Genomic DNA, 17,768 nt, shown 5'->3' on the forward strand with positions numbered 1-17,768 from the left:
ACATTGTATGAGTTTACTAATGACTGCACTTTCTGCCCTATATATTCTGCTGTGACTATTCATGAGGGGCAGAAGAAGCTTGTTCCTAGACGCGACACTGCGTCTGCATTCTGCCTTGGCATGCCAATAAACGGACAAAGGTGCAAGAACATTTCCTGTGTTTTGGGAGGCAGCTGTGGTTTATTTGCTTTGTGTCGCTCTGCGGAGGGTTGGAGGATTTATTGCCGAACTTAATGGATTTATTACCTAACAGAGTGGGTTGGATACAATGAGTGCTACGTCCTGGTCAAGATTTTACCTTTGCACGTACTCACTTTTTTGGAGATTTTCACTCGTCGACAGGCTCGTCAGCGCATCCTCGGCATTTTCGGATCCATTGTTCAGTTTTTTAACCGTAGCCTGCGCCTGCACAATGCCTCAGTGGTTCTCTGGTGGTCTTTGTCCTCTACGTCAATGACAAGAAGCTATGAAGCTTCCAATAGGATAAACATGTAAGAGGGTCTTCCCTTGGCTCTTTTCACCAAACTTTGGGACAAAAGTGCCCAAACTCTCACATCTTCTTCCGAAAGGTTCATTGAGGGTCAGAAAGGGTCCAACACTACTATCTAAGAGTTCAGAAGCTCTGGTTTGCCTTTTGGGGTCTGGGACTCCAACTCCCACAGTGCACCTGGTCAGTCTCAATCAATCAATCAATCATGGCATTTCTAAAGTGCACTTCATACCCGTGAGGGTCTCAAGGCGCTAGGGGAGGGGAATGCTGCTACTGTTCGAAGAGCCAGGTCTTGAGGATTCTCCTGAAGGTTAGAAGGTCTTCGGTCTGCCGTAGGCGGATGTGGAGGGTGTTCCATGTCTTGACGGTGAGGTGGGAGAATGATCTGCCCCCGGCGGGCACTCTTCAGATGCGTGGGACGGTGGCGAGGGCGTGGTCTGCGGAGCGGAGCGGAGCTGGTGGGCAGGGGTGTAGAGGCAGAGTCGTCTGTTGAGGTACGCTGGTTAGGTGTCGTGGAGGGCCTTGTGTGCAATGGAGAGGAGCTTGAAGGTTATATTCTTGTTGATGGGGAGCAAGTGCAGGTCTTTCAGGTGGGGTGTGATGTTGCTGCGGCGGGGGATGTCAAGGATTAGGTTTTCGGAGGCATTCTGGATTCGTTGGAGTCGTTTCAGGAGTTTGGCCAGGGCTCCTGCGTACAGTGCGTTGCCTTAGTCCAGTCTACTGCTGACTAGGGCCTGGGTGACCGTCCTCCTAGTTCTGGTGGGGATCGCCTTGAAGATCCTGCGAAGCATGCAGAGGGTGTTGAAGCAGGATAAGGAGACGGCGTTGACCTGCTTTGTCATGGAGAGTGTGGAGTCGAGGATGACCCCTACGTTTCGTGCGTGGTTGGTGGGTGTAGGGGGTGATCCTAGTGTCATCGGCTACCAGGAGACGTCCCAGGACGAGGAAAATCCAGGTGAAGTTGGTCAACTGGAGTAGTGGAGGTTGCAGGTGACTTCTTCCAGCACATTTCTACCTGCTGCCGCTCAGGGAGTCCACTACTTTTTCTTCAACCAGAAACAGTCCTTTTGTGGAGCTTGAGAGTGCAGTAGGTGCAATCCTTCTGAGTGTAGCCTTCTACGGTGCTTTCCAAGGGTGCAGCAAGGCAGTCCTTCTTCTCCAGATGTTTCATGCAGGTATCTGAGTGTCTCCAGCAGTTCTCCTATATGTATTCCCCATTCTGGGCTGGCAAGAGGGGGGACACCCCAAGAAATGGGGTTCAAGTTGCCACCCTTTGCCATGACACCTTCCTGTCAGAGGCTGGCCAAACAGAGGAGGCTGCTACAGGGCTGTTGTAGATGGCTTCAGGATAGTGAGGTCTAAAACTACTGTTCTGTAATAGTTATAATAAATAAAATAAAGAGCAGAGCCCAGGGCACTTTTAAAGTCAGTAACCACCAGTATCAGTCAAAAAATGGGATGATCAGGGCAAAAAGGATGACTTTCCTACATGGATCAAATTCAAAAAGATATTTACTGAAGTGTTTTCTCGTTTAGGATGTAATAGTTTGACAGGAATCGTAATAGGTGACTTTTTCTGCTAAAGAGCGTACCCTCATTGTAATGCCATCTAGTACTTTGATTGGAAAACAGACCCCATCTGTAGTAATACATTAGAAATATTTTTTCATGGATAATTTGCTCACTGAAAACATATTTTCTGGGTGGTAGTTTATTTCTGCAGCTGATTCCATAGTATCCCATCACTGAGTCCCACCAGAGATGTATCCAATTAAAAAAAACATCGCTGTTCATTTAGTAAGAGAGGTGCTTTAGAAATGTGTTAACGTCATTCTCCATGACGACATGCATCCTCTTTTTCCTGTGGGCCTATTCTGTGCTTTGAACTCCACCTATGGGTTGTGTGGTGCTGGTGAAAAGGAAGCAGATGTCCACCATGTATGCTTTTTTCAGTCTTGAATTAAGGTGTTGCAGCCTGCCAGATTTACAAGCAGTTCTCGAGCAGGTATGTTTTGACAAATGACTTCCGGACACAAGGGCATGAGGGTTGAGGGATAGTCATCTACCTTTTCTTTCTTACATTACATTAGCATTATGCGGGCATTAGGGGAGTGTGAGTGACAGTTTAAAATAACTAAGTGTCAATGACGCACTGGATCCTCAGATAGGTTCCAACACAAACTGGTTGTTTGACGTGTTTCTATACTCTTGCACGGTTTTACAATATATATTTAAGTTGATATCGCAGCCAGAGCCTACTTTAATTTTATCAATTAAAAATATGCTTAGGACTTGGAGGAGAAATAAAGTTCATGTGATATTTACAGATATAGTCAGACAAATACCGATATTTTCCTGACTACACATAAAAGGTATTATAAATATTGTAAAATGTTTCTATAATTTCCCTTGTTTTACAAGATAGACAGTATTTCTATGAATTGTATTTTTCAGTTTGTGTACATCTTTGCATTTTTTCTGACATTATCTTATATGTAAAAATAAAAGGCGCAGAATTGGTAGCATGTGCACTAGGGGTACTCCTTGCAGTAATGCAAGCTCTAATTACTCAGACAATAAACTCCCAAAATGTTAGTTATTTTACAGAGAAAACCCGACCAATGTGAATTGAGAATGAAAGGAAGCGAGTGGTTGGTACAATTCAATCTTAATGTCTTCGTGTGTTAAAATATTCTGCTTTGTGACAACTATTTTACTTTAATTGTGAGCATCTTCCTGCAATGGCTTATTAGTAAATCTGTAAGTGATGTTAATGAGTGTGCTTTTTTAGAATAATTCACTTGAAACAGAAGCGAATATAATGGTGAACTGCCCTTATGAGTAATGAGTGGTAGGAACAATTGTAGCTGATTGATTGGTCAAGTCCCAGGTAGGGGCAGCTCCTCTGTTGGATCGGAGGAGCGTTGCCCTACTTACATTACACGCAAAGACCCTGAGATGAAAAATATTATGTTAATTCATTACCATTTCATTTTTTATCCCCGTCCCGAACAGACTGTCAGGATGGAGGCAGGGGCGGGGCTGCTGCTGAGTGACAGACGCAGAATGGCTCTCAATCCACTGTTTAACGTGTGCATTACTTTTTAGCCGGCTGTCTTGCAGGGGCCAGCCGCACAAGTGCACTTTAAACACATCTAACCCAGCTGTCTTATAACAGCTGGGTTAGAGCAAGTGCAGGCCTCCAGAGTGCTGTGGACCGTCAAGTGAGGCCACTTTCTCCAATCAAGGCGCTGCCAGGATTGGTGAAGCGAATTTCCTGGTGGCCAGGCTGCTGTGGAAGAAACAATTTGCCTGTGCAGAGGACATCATGTTTAGCTTCAGGTACGTTTTTTTATATATTGTTTTCACTCACGTCCGCCCCCTCCCTTCGATGCTCGCAGCCACTGGTCACAGGGGATCTTTCTGTACCCGTAAGCTGTCACAACATTGGATTTTACTAGAGCAATGTCTGATAAACAGGTCAGCAAACATTTGATGTGTTTGTTCAACAATTAGACACACTAGTCTGTGTGAGTACATACAGCCATCTGACCAACACAGTAAATAGTAAACAAAATTGTTCAATCCTAAACACTGAGAGAAGACTGAAAAGAAGATACATCAAAGGCTGTAGAAAGCACTCTTCTTTATTTGCGTCCAGTCATCAGCTCTCCCGGCAGCAACTGCCGTCCCGGGAGTTCTACACATTACAGCACAGGAAACTCCACGAGCACAATGACGCTCGTGGAGGAAGCCTGTGTCATTAAAGAAACATTACATCCCCGCACATCCCCCTTCCCTCAATTAATAACAATAAGCAAAAGTAAATAATCACAACTAACCCACCCCTTCCCCAAAACAAATAATTTAATTGCATTTGTTTAATAAGTGACAAAATCTCGAAACCTTTCAGGAACAACTTTGCATCTGGTGGAACATCGTTTTGGAATCGTGTCATTAGGAACAGAATTGGAATTAGGAGCGGGCAAAACCCGAGGAATGGTACTAGCAGGCAGTAAACCCGAGTCAGAGGTGGGTAAAACGCAAGACTTCAAACCAAATTTGCTTTTCACAAACTCCACTTTATGCTTAGGAACAATGGAAACACGAGATTTGTTCCAAATTTTGCCATTCTCCAGAACTACAACATGATCTTTCACTTCCTTAACCTGAACAGGAGGAGAAAACCGAGCCAATCCTTTACGCAAAAGTACAGGTTTTTTGATCCTCACCCAGTCCCCTGAGCGCACAGGAGATGATCTAAAACTACTCTGAGCATATTTGGCTTGAGTACAAGCTCTGACGTCAGCCACCCTACCTAGCTTGACCACGTCAATACCTTTCCTCGACATCCAATCTTTGTTCAATTCTGAACCAGCTACCCTACCTCTGAGTAAAGTAAAAGGTGAGACACCTGTGCTAGAATGAGGGGTAACTCTTAATGCCCACAACATGTCGGAAATGACCTTCCTCCAATTTAAACCATTGATGTTGGCTAATTGCAACTGATCCTTGATCACGCGGTTTAACCGCTCAACTAATCCATTACTTGAAGGGTGATACAAAGAGGTGAGAATGTGCTTGATGCCAAGAGACTTTAAAAAACTTTGCATTTCACTCGACACCAATTGAGTGCCATTATCAGATACTAATTCTTCTGGCAAACCCTCCCGCAAAAAATGTTCTTGAAAAATTCAATAACAGTAGTAGAATTTATGCACTCAACAAATTTAACTTCCGGCCATTTTGACATGTAGTCAATCAAAACTAGTGCATACTTCGGAGTCACTCCAAGATTGTAAAATGGACCAGCCACATCAAATGCCAATTTATGCCAAGGCAATTCCTTAACTTGTATGGGAGTCACAGGAGAGGGACTGGTAACTTGAGACTTATCACTAAGAACACAAGCACCACAATCACGAACACAATGTTCAATCGCCTTGTCTACTCCAGGCCACCAAAAATCTTCACGTACCCTTCTTTTCATAGCACGAATACCCAAGTGACCAACGTGAGCCAAATCCAAAACCTTTTTGCAAAGAGCTTCCGGAACCACTAATAAACCACCCCTTCGTAAAACAGCATCAATTAAAGACAATTCATCACAAACTCTCCTGAAAGGCACTAAATCTGAAGACAGGGACTTGTCATCGGGCCAACCATTGATCAAGTAATCCATTACATAACACAAATTCTTATCTTCAGTCACAGCCAACTTCCACTCAGTTTCCGACAGCGTAATGCCAACTCCCGATACAGAACTCACTGCACACACCATTTCCAAATCCTCATTACTTTGCTCCAAATTATCGTGAGGAAGAGGCAACCTGGATAAGCAATCAGCCACATTGTTTCTAATCCCAGGGACATATTCCAGATGATAATCAAACTCACTAAGTCTGTATTGCCATTTAGCAATGCGAGGAGAAGCCCTGCCACCACCTTTAGTAGTGAAAAGATCAACAAGAGGCTTATGGTCAGTTTTGAGTATAATGTGATTTCCCCAGAGGAAATTCCTGAAATGTTGTACACCCCACCATAAAGCCAACACCTCTTTTTCAATAGTAGAATATGTGCTTTCTGCTCCATGTAAGGTTCTGGAAGCAAAAGCAATTATTTCTACTTTACCATCCGACCTTTTCTGTGAAAGAACTGCTCCAAGACCGACATTGCTGGCATCAGTAATTACAATACTTTGGTCATTGATATTAAAACGCTTGAGGGGACGTGCTTGTACAATTGCATTTTTCAGTAAGGTAAAATCACTAGCACATTCTTGTGACCAATCGTACTTGACATTTTTTTTTAACAAATTTCTTAAAGGCACAGTTCTGTCAGAAAAATTTCGAACAAACTTGGCGTAATATTCAACCAGTCCCAAAAAGGAACGCAGTTGATCCTTGTTCGATGGTTCTGGTGCTTTTTGAATGGCATCTAACAATTTCATTTTGGTTTCCACTCCTTTGGCTGAGATGTGATGACCCAAATAATCCACATTATCCCTGAGAAATTTGCACTTGTCTTTTCTTAATGTTAAACCAAACTTCTTTAAAATTTCTAAAACTGCTCTTACTCTGTTATTGTGCTCACCCACAGATTTGCCATAAATGAGAATGTCATCCTGAAAGAAGACGACTCCCGCAGTATTTTTGAAAAGATTTCCCATAAGGCATTGAAAAACTGCGGAAGCTGACGCCAGTCCGAATGGCATTCTCACAAAAGACGTAAGGTGTCTTGAATCCTTGCTTAATACAATTTGGTGATATGCCGAAAAAATGTCTAGGGTAGTAAAATATCTGGCACCCTCCAATGTAGATAGCATCTCATTAATATTAGGTAATGGTTGTCGATCAACCCAAATGCAAGCATTCAAGTCACGCAAGTCCACACACATCCTAAGGGACTTATCAGCCTTGCGCGCTAAAACTATAGGAGATAACCATTCTGACGCCTCTATGGGTTCAATTCGCATACTGAGTGGTACTTTGCGAACTTTGTGTGTAACCGCTTTAACTCCCTCTTTCAAAACAATTTGGTGCTGAAAACCCTTGAGTTTACCCAATTTATCACAAAAAACTTCTGGGAACTCATGCACCCATTCATCTTCACAAGAAACACTTAAGGAGTGTACAGGCTCAAAATCAGGTAAGGAGGCATAATACTGCTTAGCCTCTCGTCTTGATAAAATCATGTCTTCATGGTTAGGATCAAGGATCATGCCAAGCTCACCTTGTTCATGCCAACCCAGCAAATTGGTACCGTCTTTGACAACATAAATAATGGAAGATGTAGAATCACCTTTAAGCTCGATCTCTCCTCTAAATTTTCCTAATACTTCCACTCTTTTGCCCCCATACGCAAACATTTTAATAAAGGATTGGGACAAAAAAATACTTTCTAGCATGTCTAAATCTTTAACATTAACTATGGAAAAAGGAGAACCAGAATCTGCTAGAAATTTGATCCACACACCATTCACACTAATGGAACAAATAGGGGATTTTCGTCTTCGAGATCCATCCATAGTTGCTATTTCAACAACACCATCTGCATCCATGGGAGAAGATGATAACATTAACAACTCATAATGTTCATTCTCATCATCAACATATAAGCGTTCATCTATACTTTTCACCATGTGTGAAGATCCTTTTTGTACACTGGTTGCCTTACACATACGTGCTAGATGACCTTTCTTGCCACATTTAAAACAAGATTGGTTAATTGCAAAGCAAAATTTGAAATTTCCCAAATGAGATCTACTACCACATCGATAACAAGATAATCCTTGTGCATCATTCCTAGGCTTGTTGGAATTGGAGAACGAAGGAACTGGAGAACGAAGGGGATTGGGATTCGATGTCTTTCGTTCCGAAGCTTTGATTGCTGCTTTAGTGGTGATGGCATTGATCTCTGAAGATTCTGTTGGAGCTACTACAGGTGGTGTAGGAGTACTCATTTCTTTTAAACAAAATTGGGAATGCTCAACAGATTTGGCTAAAGTCAAAGCAGTTTCTAAATCAGGGTCTCCAGAAGATAAGAGTTTTTCACGTACTTTCCTGTCGTGAGTGCGTTCAATGAGCTGATCCCTTATAATTTCATCTCTAAATTCTCTGTAGTTGCAATTAACTGCCAGGATCCTTAAGGCTGCAACGAAATCATCGATGGACTCTCCGGGTAACTGTGCACGTTGCAAAAACTTGTGACGCTCTAAAACAGTGTTTCGTTTGGGACTAAATCTTTTGTCCAGTGTCTTGATGAGGGAAGCATAGTCGTCCAATACTTGCGCATCACCGTCATCACTTGAAATGGATATCCTTACTTCTTCAAGAGGTAAGGTTTCTAGAATGGATCTTCCTTCAGGTCCCAAATTGTATACTAATAGCGCCTTCTTCTTTTTAGATGTGAAAGTATCACCATCGATGGCTTCAATGTAAGCGTCAAACGTAGCTTTCCATTGTTTCCAGGGCATAGGAGGAGGACCTGGAGACTGCAAAAAGGGAGGTGGCGAGGCTACCTTTTCCATTTGCGTGGGGAGCTGCTGCCTCAAAAACAAACATTTTTTTTTTTTTTATTTGGCTATAGTTCCACAAATGTATCTTTGAGTATCAATTTTAAATAAATGTTTTTTTTTTAAAGTTATGATACTGAATTCCTCTGAAATTGTCACTAGTACATATGTTTTCCTTTGTTAAGCCCTGAAGAATGAGGATTAATATACGTCACAATGCTGCTTGGACTGCAGTAGTAAAGCGTGTTACAATGCGCTCTGATTTGCGGTGGCAACGTGCGTCATAGAAGGCATCCAGAGACAAGCTGAGAAGATGTGCGTCACAATGCGCTCTGGGTTGCGGTGGCAACGCGCGTCATGGACAAGAATGCTTAAAGCTGAGGTGATGCGTCAGAGTTCGCATAGAGGCAGAGCTCGCGCTTAGTATTTAAAACTGTATAGCGGTAAAGCTCGCGTTTCAGCATTAGTTAACATGGACATAAGAATTATTTGTAGAGTGACAGCACACGAAAGTCTCATGAAAAATAAACTCACGGTCCAATAGCTTTGTCAGATCGACTTCGTTCCGCTTTGGATTCTCTCACACTAACTCGACGTCACGGTTGCCTCGTCTTGAAAATTAAATTAAAGGCAACTCTAGAGAGAGGTGAAGCACTGGACCCTCGTCGCCAGTGAAAAGAAGATACATCAAAGGCTGTAGAAAGCACACTTCTTTATTTGCGTCCAGTCATCAGCTCTCCCGGCAGCAACTGCCGTCCCGGGAGTTCTACACATTACAGCACAGGAAACTCCACGAGCACAATGACCCTCGTGGAGGAAGCCTGTGTCATTAAAGAAACATTACATCCCCACAAAGACATTACCCAAACAACTATTCACCGTAAAATGCAGAAAGAATATTGGAGACATAGTGGTCCACACTACACCTCCATCCAATCCACACAAGACAGATCAGAATCCCTTATGGTCTCTTACACCTGTGAAAAGGCATTTTTCCCTGTGGGTCATTTTCGGTCTGCCAATACGTCTTACACCCAATCCACATCCCAAGTTGACCTAGGACTTAAAACACCTTCTGAACTTTCTAGACACACTAATTTCATTACAAGAACGGAGGCTACATTATGCAATGTCTTTTATTGCAGTCTCCAAGCAGCCGCATATGTCATAATACAAAGGTTCCAGAAAGAACATTGAAACAAGGTAAATGGTATGACATGACAACAATCTGCCTCTTTTGAATGCGGCTCCGAGCAGATAAGTAACTCTGCATTTTCATCTTACTAGATTTGAATTTGATGGTTTTTTCGCTTATTTACTTCACTTTTAATAGATTTTAGTATCTACTATCTACTATTTCTTCATTTAAGTGTGGGCTAACCCCCCCTTTTTCCCTATCCTCCTTCCTTACCTATCTCCAATTTATGTACATCCCCTTTATAGTCTTCACCCTGCTACCGTGTCGCATTGCTCAATATATTTTCGACTACTAACCTTCTCTCCATAGCTCCTAAAGAGGTAAGTAAATGTTAGCCCTTACTTTGTATTTTCGCTGCTCGCACCTCTCTTGTTATTTTCAGCAAGCGCGCCTCACACGCGCTGTAAGGCTCCTTTACGGATAGCAATCACGCCTCACACATGCTGTTTTTGCTCCTTCACAAGGACACCCTCCTCCTCCGATGTGGGCCTCACACACCGCGGTAGAAATTCAAGGAAGATACCTGGGCAGCAAGCACGTCACACGCTAAGGCAGCCAAGGGTCTTTCCTCTACCGCCGTGGCTGATCCTGGGCCTCGGGGATTGCTTTCAAGCATCCCCATGGCAACCAGGCTCCCAATCGTCAGTTGGTGATCAGCTGGCCACCGCAAGCCGGATTTTATTATAATTGCTCACCGCAACTCGCATTTAATCCGTTTTTAAGTCCCTAATAATCACAAAAAAAAAGGAGATTGAAGCCTTTAGAAAATATACTAAATAATATTAAGAGTAAATATAGAGAGATTTGCATAGGGCATATAAATAGACCCTTGTCTCTCTAATATATATATATTTATTTAAAGAATCATCTCTATATAAAAAAAAAGATAAAGGAATGTCTGACTCGGATTCAGAGCAGGCTAGCACCTCCTTTCCTACCTTTGATAAAGAAAGCTTCAGGTTTATGCTTCAAAGGGAAATTAGGTTATGTATGTTGGAGACCCTTGGACAGGTCATCCCCCACAAAAGACCTCTTCCTTCTCAAGAAGACAAATCTATTGGAGCACCTGCTTATGAAAAAACACACGATTCAAGGGGTAAATGAATTAAAAAATGTAAGAATATTGAACTCTCTACCCCTAAGAGCACTGAAGGTCCTAGCACGTCATCAAATATGGGAGATTTTAATACCGCAAATCTAATTGGTGGTCCTCGCTCCTCAATCCCAAAGGGTGTCCCTAGCGGCACAACACCGGAAGGTGTCCTTTGCGGCACAAGTAACTTGGATGCCCGTAGCGGCACAATATCTTATAGTGCTCAAAATAATATCAGAGATGACCCCTCTAGTCTCAACGATAAATTTTCAGATGTACCTGACGAGTACACCTTGGATCTAGATAAAGAAGTCAATGATCTCTTCAAGATAGAGGAGGAGCCCCCTCCATTCTCCAAAGACAACATTCTAGACCCCTTAGGGGAAGAAATGTTTTCTCCCCTAAACTTAAATCATCCTAGATCTTCACGATGGTCGCCACAGGACCACATTTAAAAATGTATTAAAAAATGGCTTCGCAATCTCCTGGAAAGGGACACTAGAAATATTCTTAGAGCAGAATGCTCCAGACCTTCCATTGAAGATAAGACCTGTCAGACTCCCAATCTAGACCCTGAGCTTATAAAATGTATTTTTAAGCTCGGTCGTGACCCTAGAAAGGGATAGAAAAATCATTTAAAGGTTGCCAGGACCGTCTTCTAGACATCCTTGGCCCCCTTACAAGATTCCTCAACTCAGCTGAAGAGAGCCATATCCATGGCACACCTCTTAATACTGATCTTATCAGAGGTTGGAGCCAAAGAGTACTAATACTTTTGGGAAACGCTAATGCAAGCATTAACGCTGAGAGGCATAGACTAATTCTCTACAGAATTGATGCCAAACTTTCCGATATGGCCGACAAAGAGCCCTCTTCAAATCCAAAAGGCCTTCTTTTCGGAGAAGAACTCATAAAGTCACTTGGGAAATATGTCTCAACTTTTACAGCCCTAGACAAGGCTCAACAGAATATGAAAAGGGTCTTTAACAATAACCTTTTTGGAAGGGCCGGAAGAAGGGGCCTTTCTTCCGGCTGATTTAACTAGGCCTGGGCAAAGCACTACTCTATGCTCGGGTAGTTTGTGAAGTTTGCGCTACTTCGCACTACGCGAACTGCACATAGCACAGTGCAAACACACGTAGCGTAGTGCAGCGGTCATTTTTTGCTTGCTCGCGGTCCTCAACGCCAAGTTGGCGACTGCGAGCAAGCAAAATGACATGCCGGTGAGACTTTTTCCTTGCTCGCGATCGGCAACATCAAGTTGCTGATCGCGACCGTGGAAAATAAACCTCCAGGCGAGATTGTCAATGCGAGGAGGTCAGGTTTCTCATTGCGAGTGGTCGCGTATGCTCGCGACCGCTAGCAATGAGAAGCTACCAGTCCGCGTTGAGAAAGCTGACGCTTGAGTAAAAATCTACTTGAGCGGCAGAAAACTACAGCTCACACTGTGCAAGATGCCGTTTTCAATGATTGCACAATGCCGGACGCTTGTCCTTACTGTGCAATCATTGAAAAGGCATCTTGCACAGTGCGAACAGGCTACTACGCAGTTCGCGTAGTGCTAAGCGTAGCTCGCGTAGTGCGAAGCGCTACTTCGCAAACAACGCCCAGCCCTAGATTTAATCAGAGGCCCTATCAAAGATACTGTGGCTTTTGGACGGGGATACCAGCAATTCAACACCCCTACCTTCTACCCCCAGCATGGGAGAGGAACTCGTTCAAGAGGATCGAGATCCCGTGGTTCATTCAACTCCAATCCACCAAGTAATTCCTCCTCTCCCCCGCCTCCCCCTTCTATCCCCTTAAAGGTGGGAGGCAGACTCAAGCTTTTTTTCCAGAATTGGAAGTTAATAACTCAAGATCCATGGGTCCTGAACACGTCAACGGCTTTATGCTAGATTTCGTTCAGGTTCCTTTTCAAACCTCCTTCCCAGGAGACATACCTCTCTCCTTGGAGAAACACAAAATAGTAGAAGAGGAGATATCCTATAATAGTGGTTCCCTTGGATACTTTAATATGTATAAGTACATTATTCCTCGTAGAGAAAAAAGGGAAAGGTTGGAGGCCTGTAGTAAATTTGAAAAATCTCAACAAATTCCTACTCTAAAGACATTTCAAGATGGAGGGTATTCACCTCCCGAGAGACCTCCTCTTGAAAGAAGACTGGTTGGTCAAACTAGATTTAAAGGAATCATATTTCACCATTCCTACGGCCCTAATCCACCAACCTTTCCTCCAACTTATGTGGAAAAATAATCTTTTTCAGTTCCAGGCACTTCCATTCGGACTTTCTTCTGCCCCATGGTGTTTTACCAAGGTCACGAGGATGGTCGCCTCTTTCCTGAGAGAAAGAGATATTCGCCTTATCGTTTATCTCGACGACATTCTGATAATGTCTCAAGACCTTCAACAAATTCTCCTAGATCTGGAGACCATCATGAATGTTCTAGAAAGTATAGGATTCATTATAAACAGAGATAAGTCTATCCTGACTCCCTCAAAATCACTGGAGGTCCTCGCTTTCACCCTGGATACCTCCAAGTGTCTTCTTCTACCTTCCACGGAAATATCACAGATCAAGAAAGAGATAAGACATCTTTTGAGACAAAAAGAACTTCCATCGAGGAAACTAGCCAGACTTTTAGGTCTTCTCTCTTCTATTTAGGCAATTTTTCCAGGCCCTCTGAATTATCTGGCCTTACAAAAGATAAAAGGCAGAACCCTAAGGTCCGGTCTCTGATATGAAGATCGAATTACCCTGGATCAGGACGCCAAATCAGAACTAGTCTGGTGGCTGGACAACTTAGAAGCTTAGAACAGCAAAGTAGTCTTTGGTTTGGAACCAGATTTTGTCCTGGAATCAGATGTTTCCCTTCACGGTTGGAGTGCATGCCTTTTGGACCAGAACACAGGAGGGATCTGGTCTCAAGAAGAATAATGAAATTGCGATTCTCCTATTACCATGACCAGAGAATCTGGATTTCATTAAAGACACGGAGGCTGACATTATCCCACCCATCCCATTCCCTAGTGTTTGGTGATTAATGATTTATGATTTCTTCAACATAAATTATTTGTTTACATTTATGCCTATGTAATGCTTGATTATTTGGTTACATTCATACATATGTGATGCTTTGAAATAACTCTTATTTCTTCTTATCTTGTCTTTGAAATGGTCTATTTTGTTCTACAGACTTTCTTTATTTCATTACTTTCTTTCTTTCCAGATAACCCGTCTTCATAACCTACGATCCCTTTGGCTGAATCCTTGTTGCGTTACTTTCTTCTTCACGTCTCCATTTGGATCCTTTGAAAGCCTTCAAGTTTTCATTCCGATACCTTTGAACTTTCTTATTTCTCTTCGCTTGATTTAAAAGAGGCAGATTGTTGTCATGCCATACCATTTAGCTTGTTTCAATTCTTTCTGGAACCTTTGTATTATGACATATGCAGCTGCTTGGAGACGGCAATAAAAGACATTGCATAATGTCAGCCTCCGTGTCTTTAATGAAATCCAGATTCTCTAGTCATGGTAATAGGAGAATCGCAATTGCAATACAGCAAGTGTGATAAACTGCCTCAGATGCCCTCAGCCGCTGTCGGTAGGGGAGTACCTGCTGGGGCGGTGACGTAGGGAGGGGGAGGGGCAGGGTGGGGGTTAGTAATGTATGGATAATGGAGGTTTGCAGGTAAGTAAACATTTAAATAAATCAAACTAATTTCGTTGTGCGCACTGCATCCCCAAATGCAATGCAGTGCACGCAACAAAATTCGTTTGATTTATTTAAATGTTTACTTACCTGCAAACCTCCATTATCCATACATTACTAACCCCCACCCTGCCCCTCCCGCTCCCCACGTCACCGCCCCAGCAGGTACTCCCCTACCGACCGCGGCTGGATGCCCTTGTATATGCAATTACATAGTTATGACTACTCGCAGAGGAAAGACCAGGATAATTGAACATTGCAGTTCTGTGAGAATGACATAACATGGGTGGTTATACACAAACCATGCTTTATACCGGTCATGGGTACCCTCCAATTTGTCTTCTTCCAGAGGCAGCAACGTTGGATTTTCAAAATACGTAGCGACATACGAGGTCTGAAATGTGAGATCCCTTTGACCAGTCTTGGAAAGTGACCATCCTTATAGACCTTACATCATAAAGTATCTCAACACTATGCATCCTCAGTGTATCTCCACACTGTGCATCCTAGATGAGGCTTACAACTCAGGAGAAATGGCGCCACACTGGACTGTGGTGTGACGGGAAGGCACATATAACACACTTCATTTCCTCTCCCTGTAGTGCAACATTGTGACCCGGTCCCAGTTTTACCCCCGCCTGGACTGTGCCCCCCTGAAACCTTACCGTTGTCAAGGACTTCCCACTCACGCACTTTTAGACAACCCCCTCGGGTCCGTAACCGTGTCAGAGCGAACAGCATGACCCACAGTGCCCCGCCCCTCTCTCTGTTCCAGGAACCTATCACCGGGCCTCAGGCACCGGAAGTACGTCACCGTGAACCCGGAAGGCCCACCTCCGAGGCAGCGACAGCACCAGTGAAAAGCGAACGCCACAGTGAGGACGAAGTCGGAGCATTGTGGCAGGATACTCAGACTGGCGTCGGAGAGCGAGAGGAAGAGCAAGCCGAAGAAGACGAGTGGTCGGAGGACTGGTGGAGCCCTTGAGGAGGTGGCTGAAGAGCGGCCGTAGCTCAACTGGAGAGCTACGGCGGACCGGGTGAGTAGCGTAAACCTCCCCGTGAGCACGCTAGGTGTTCAGTGTATATATTGTATAGTCCTCTCACCTTTAGGCACTTGTCGCACGTTAATTGCACTGTGATTATTGTAAAGCACTTCACCTTGCAAACACCCCTCTTCCCGCCACCGTCACCCTAACACACTTTTCTCTGACCTACTTCCCTAACTTCCGTACGTTCCTCCTCCCCATAGAACCCTACCTCACTAGTCCTTCTTTTCTTCCCCCACACGTCCCGGTGTCGGTGTCAGCATACGATTGAGACCAAGTTCGGTCTAACGGTCCCTTCTCTCTCTTATTGCCCTCCGAGGTATCTCCCCAGCTACGGAGACGAAGAACATCCCAAGACCCGGCAATAGAAGATCGTCGACCAGGAAGAACCACCCGTCGTACCGGACTGCCTTTGTCATCCTGTCTATTGACTTTCGTACCAATAAAACTCTACTATAGCCCACTATATCCGGCCTCCTTGCCTGATTTTCCGGCCCGCGACACCCCCACGATCACATTTGGTGTCAGAAGTGGGATCAGCTGGAAGCATGGAGGCCGTCATGAAGAGGATGGCCGACTCCCAAGAACAACTGGGGTTACTCATGGAGAAGTTTCTGAAAACCGCCGAAGACGACAGAGGGCAGCTACATGACGTCTTGAAGGGCCAAGGAACCGCTCATGACCAAGCTATGGGCAAACTGTCTGACGTCTTAGGACAACCACGGGCCATGGCTTCACTCCCCTCCGTGGTTATGCAAAAGTATGTCCCGGGGGAAGACCCGGACTATTTCTTTACAAATTTTGAGAGGCTGGCACAAGCGGCAAACTGGCCCGAGGATCGTTGGGGCCAATACCTAGGTCCCCTCCTCACTGGAGACCTACAGGCGGCCTATCAACAAGCCAACATTCAAGGCAACAACCCCTATGCCGACATAAAGAAATGCATTCTAGAGCGCTTGGGGGTCGACGACGACACGTACAGAGTGAAGCTCAGACAAGCTAAGGAAGGGCCGCAAGAAAATCCGCGCGCTCTCTCCTTCCGCATCAAGGACCTTGCCAACCGGTGGCTTAGACCGGAAAACTCCACCAAAGACGAGATATTAGAGAAAGTCTATCTCGAACAGTTCTTGAACTCTTTGCATCCCGCCACTCAGAGATGGGTTCGACAACATACGAGGCTGACTTTGGAAACCGCAGTAGAAATCGCTTGTGCCTATGGCCGTGCTCAGGAGTTGCAACGCGGTAAGGAAGAAAACTCGCACCGACCCCACATCCCCACAGCCAGCCGTCCAACCCGCCCGTTGCCCTCTCGAAGACCGGAACCTCCTCCACTCTTACACTCTCCAGTCCTGTATCGTCCCCTCAATCCCGGACCCCAGTGTTACCAGTGTGGGAACTTTGGCCACATTGCCCGCATGTGTCCTCAGAAGGAGGTGCCCATGGAAATTGGAATGGTTCGGAACTATGTTTGCAACACACCAAGGGACACCCCACCTCCGTTTCATTGTCCCGTGACCATTGAAGGACAGGAGATGCTGGCCCTCGCCGATACCGGGTGCAGACAAAGCGTCCTTCGGCCGCAAGACTTGGTTCTTCCCACCGGACCACCAACCGGAACAGTGGCGATACAGTGTGTACATGGCGATACCAAACGCTATCCCACCACCCAAGTCTGGGTGCAACATCCCAGAGACCCGGGAACCCACCTCACGGTCGGTCTGGTACCGGCGTTGCCCGAGCCAGCTATATTAGGTAGCGACTATCCCGGACTCCCAACCCTTCTCCAGGACACTACGGATTCCCTGTCTCAATGGTGGAAAGAAGCCCCTTACCCTCAGGGTCCATCCTCCCCTTGCAAAGAACCGAAACCTCACAAATCCAGGAATCAGAAAAGACAGGAGAAGAAACACCCTTCCTTTGCCTATCCAGTGAATGTGGATGACTCACCCTGGCAAACCGATCAAGAGTTCCGTGCCGCCCAACAGGAGGACCCACTCCTACAAGAAGCATGGGGAAGGGCCTTAGAACAGGAAGACCCCACACAAGTAGGTCCTTATTTCTTTAAGAAGCGGGGGTTGTTATATCGAAAGGGAGGCCCCTTACAATCTGCCCAACTGTTGATTCCCGGCCCCTTCCAGGACAAGGTCCTCTTTCTAGCCCACAGTCACCTGTTAGGGGGTCATTTTGGGGACGAAAAAACGAGCCAGACTGTC

This window comes from Lissotriton helveticus, chromosome 3_2 (genome assembly GCF_964261635.1).
Source record: "Lissotriton helveticus chromosome 3_2, aLisHel1.1, whole genome shotgun sequence".
NCBI lineage: Eukaryota > Metazoa > Chordata > Amphibia > Caudata > Salamandridae > Lissotriton > Lissotriton helveticus.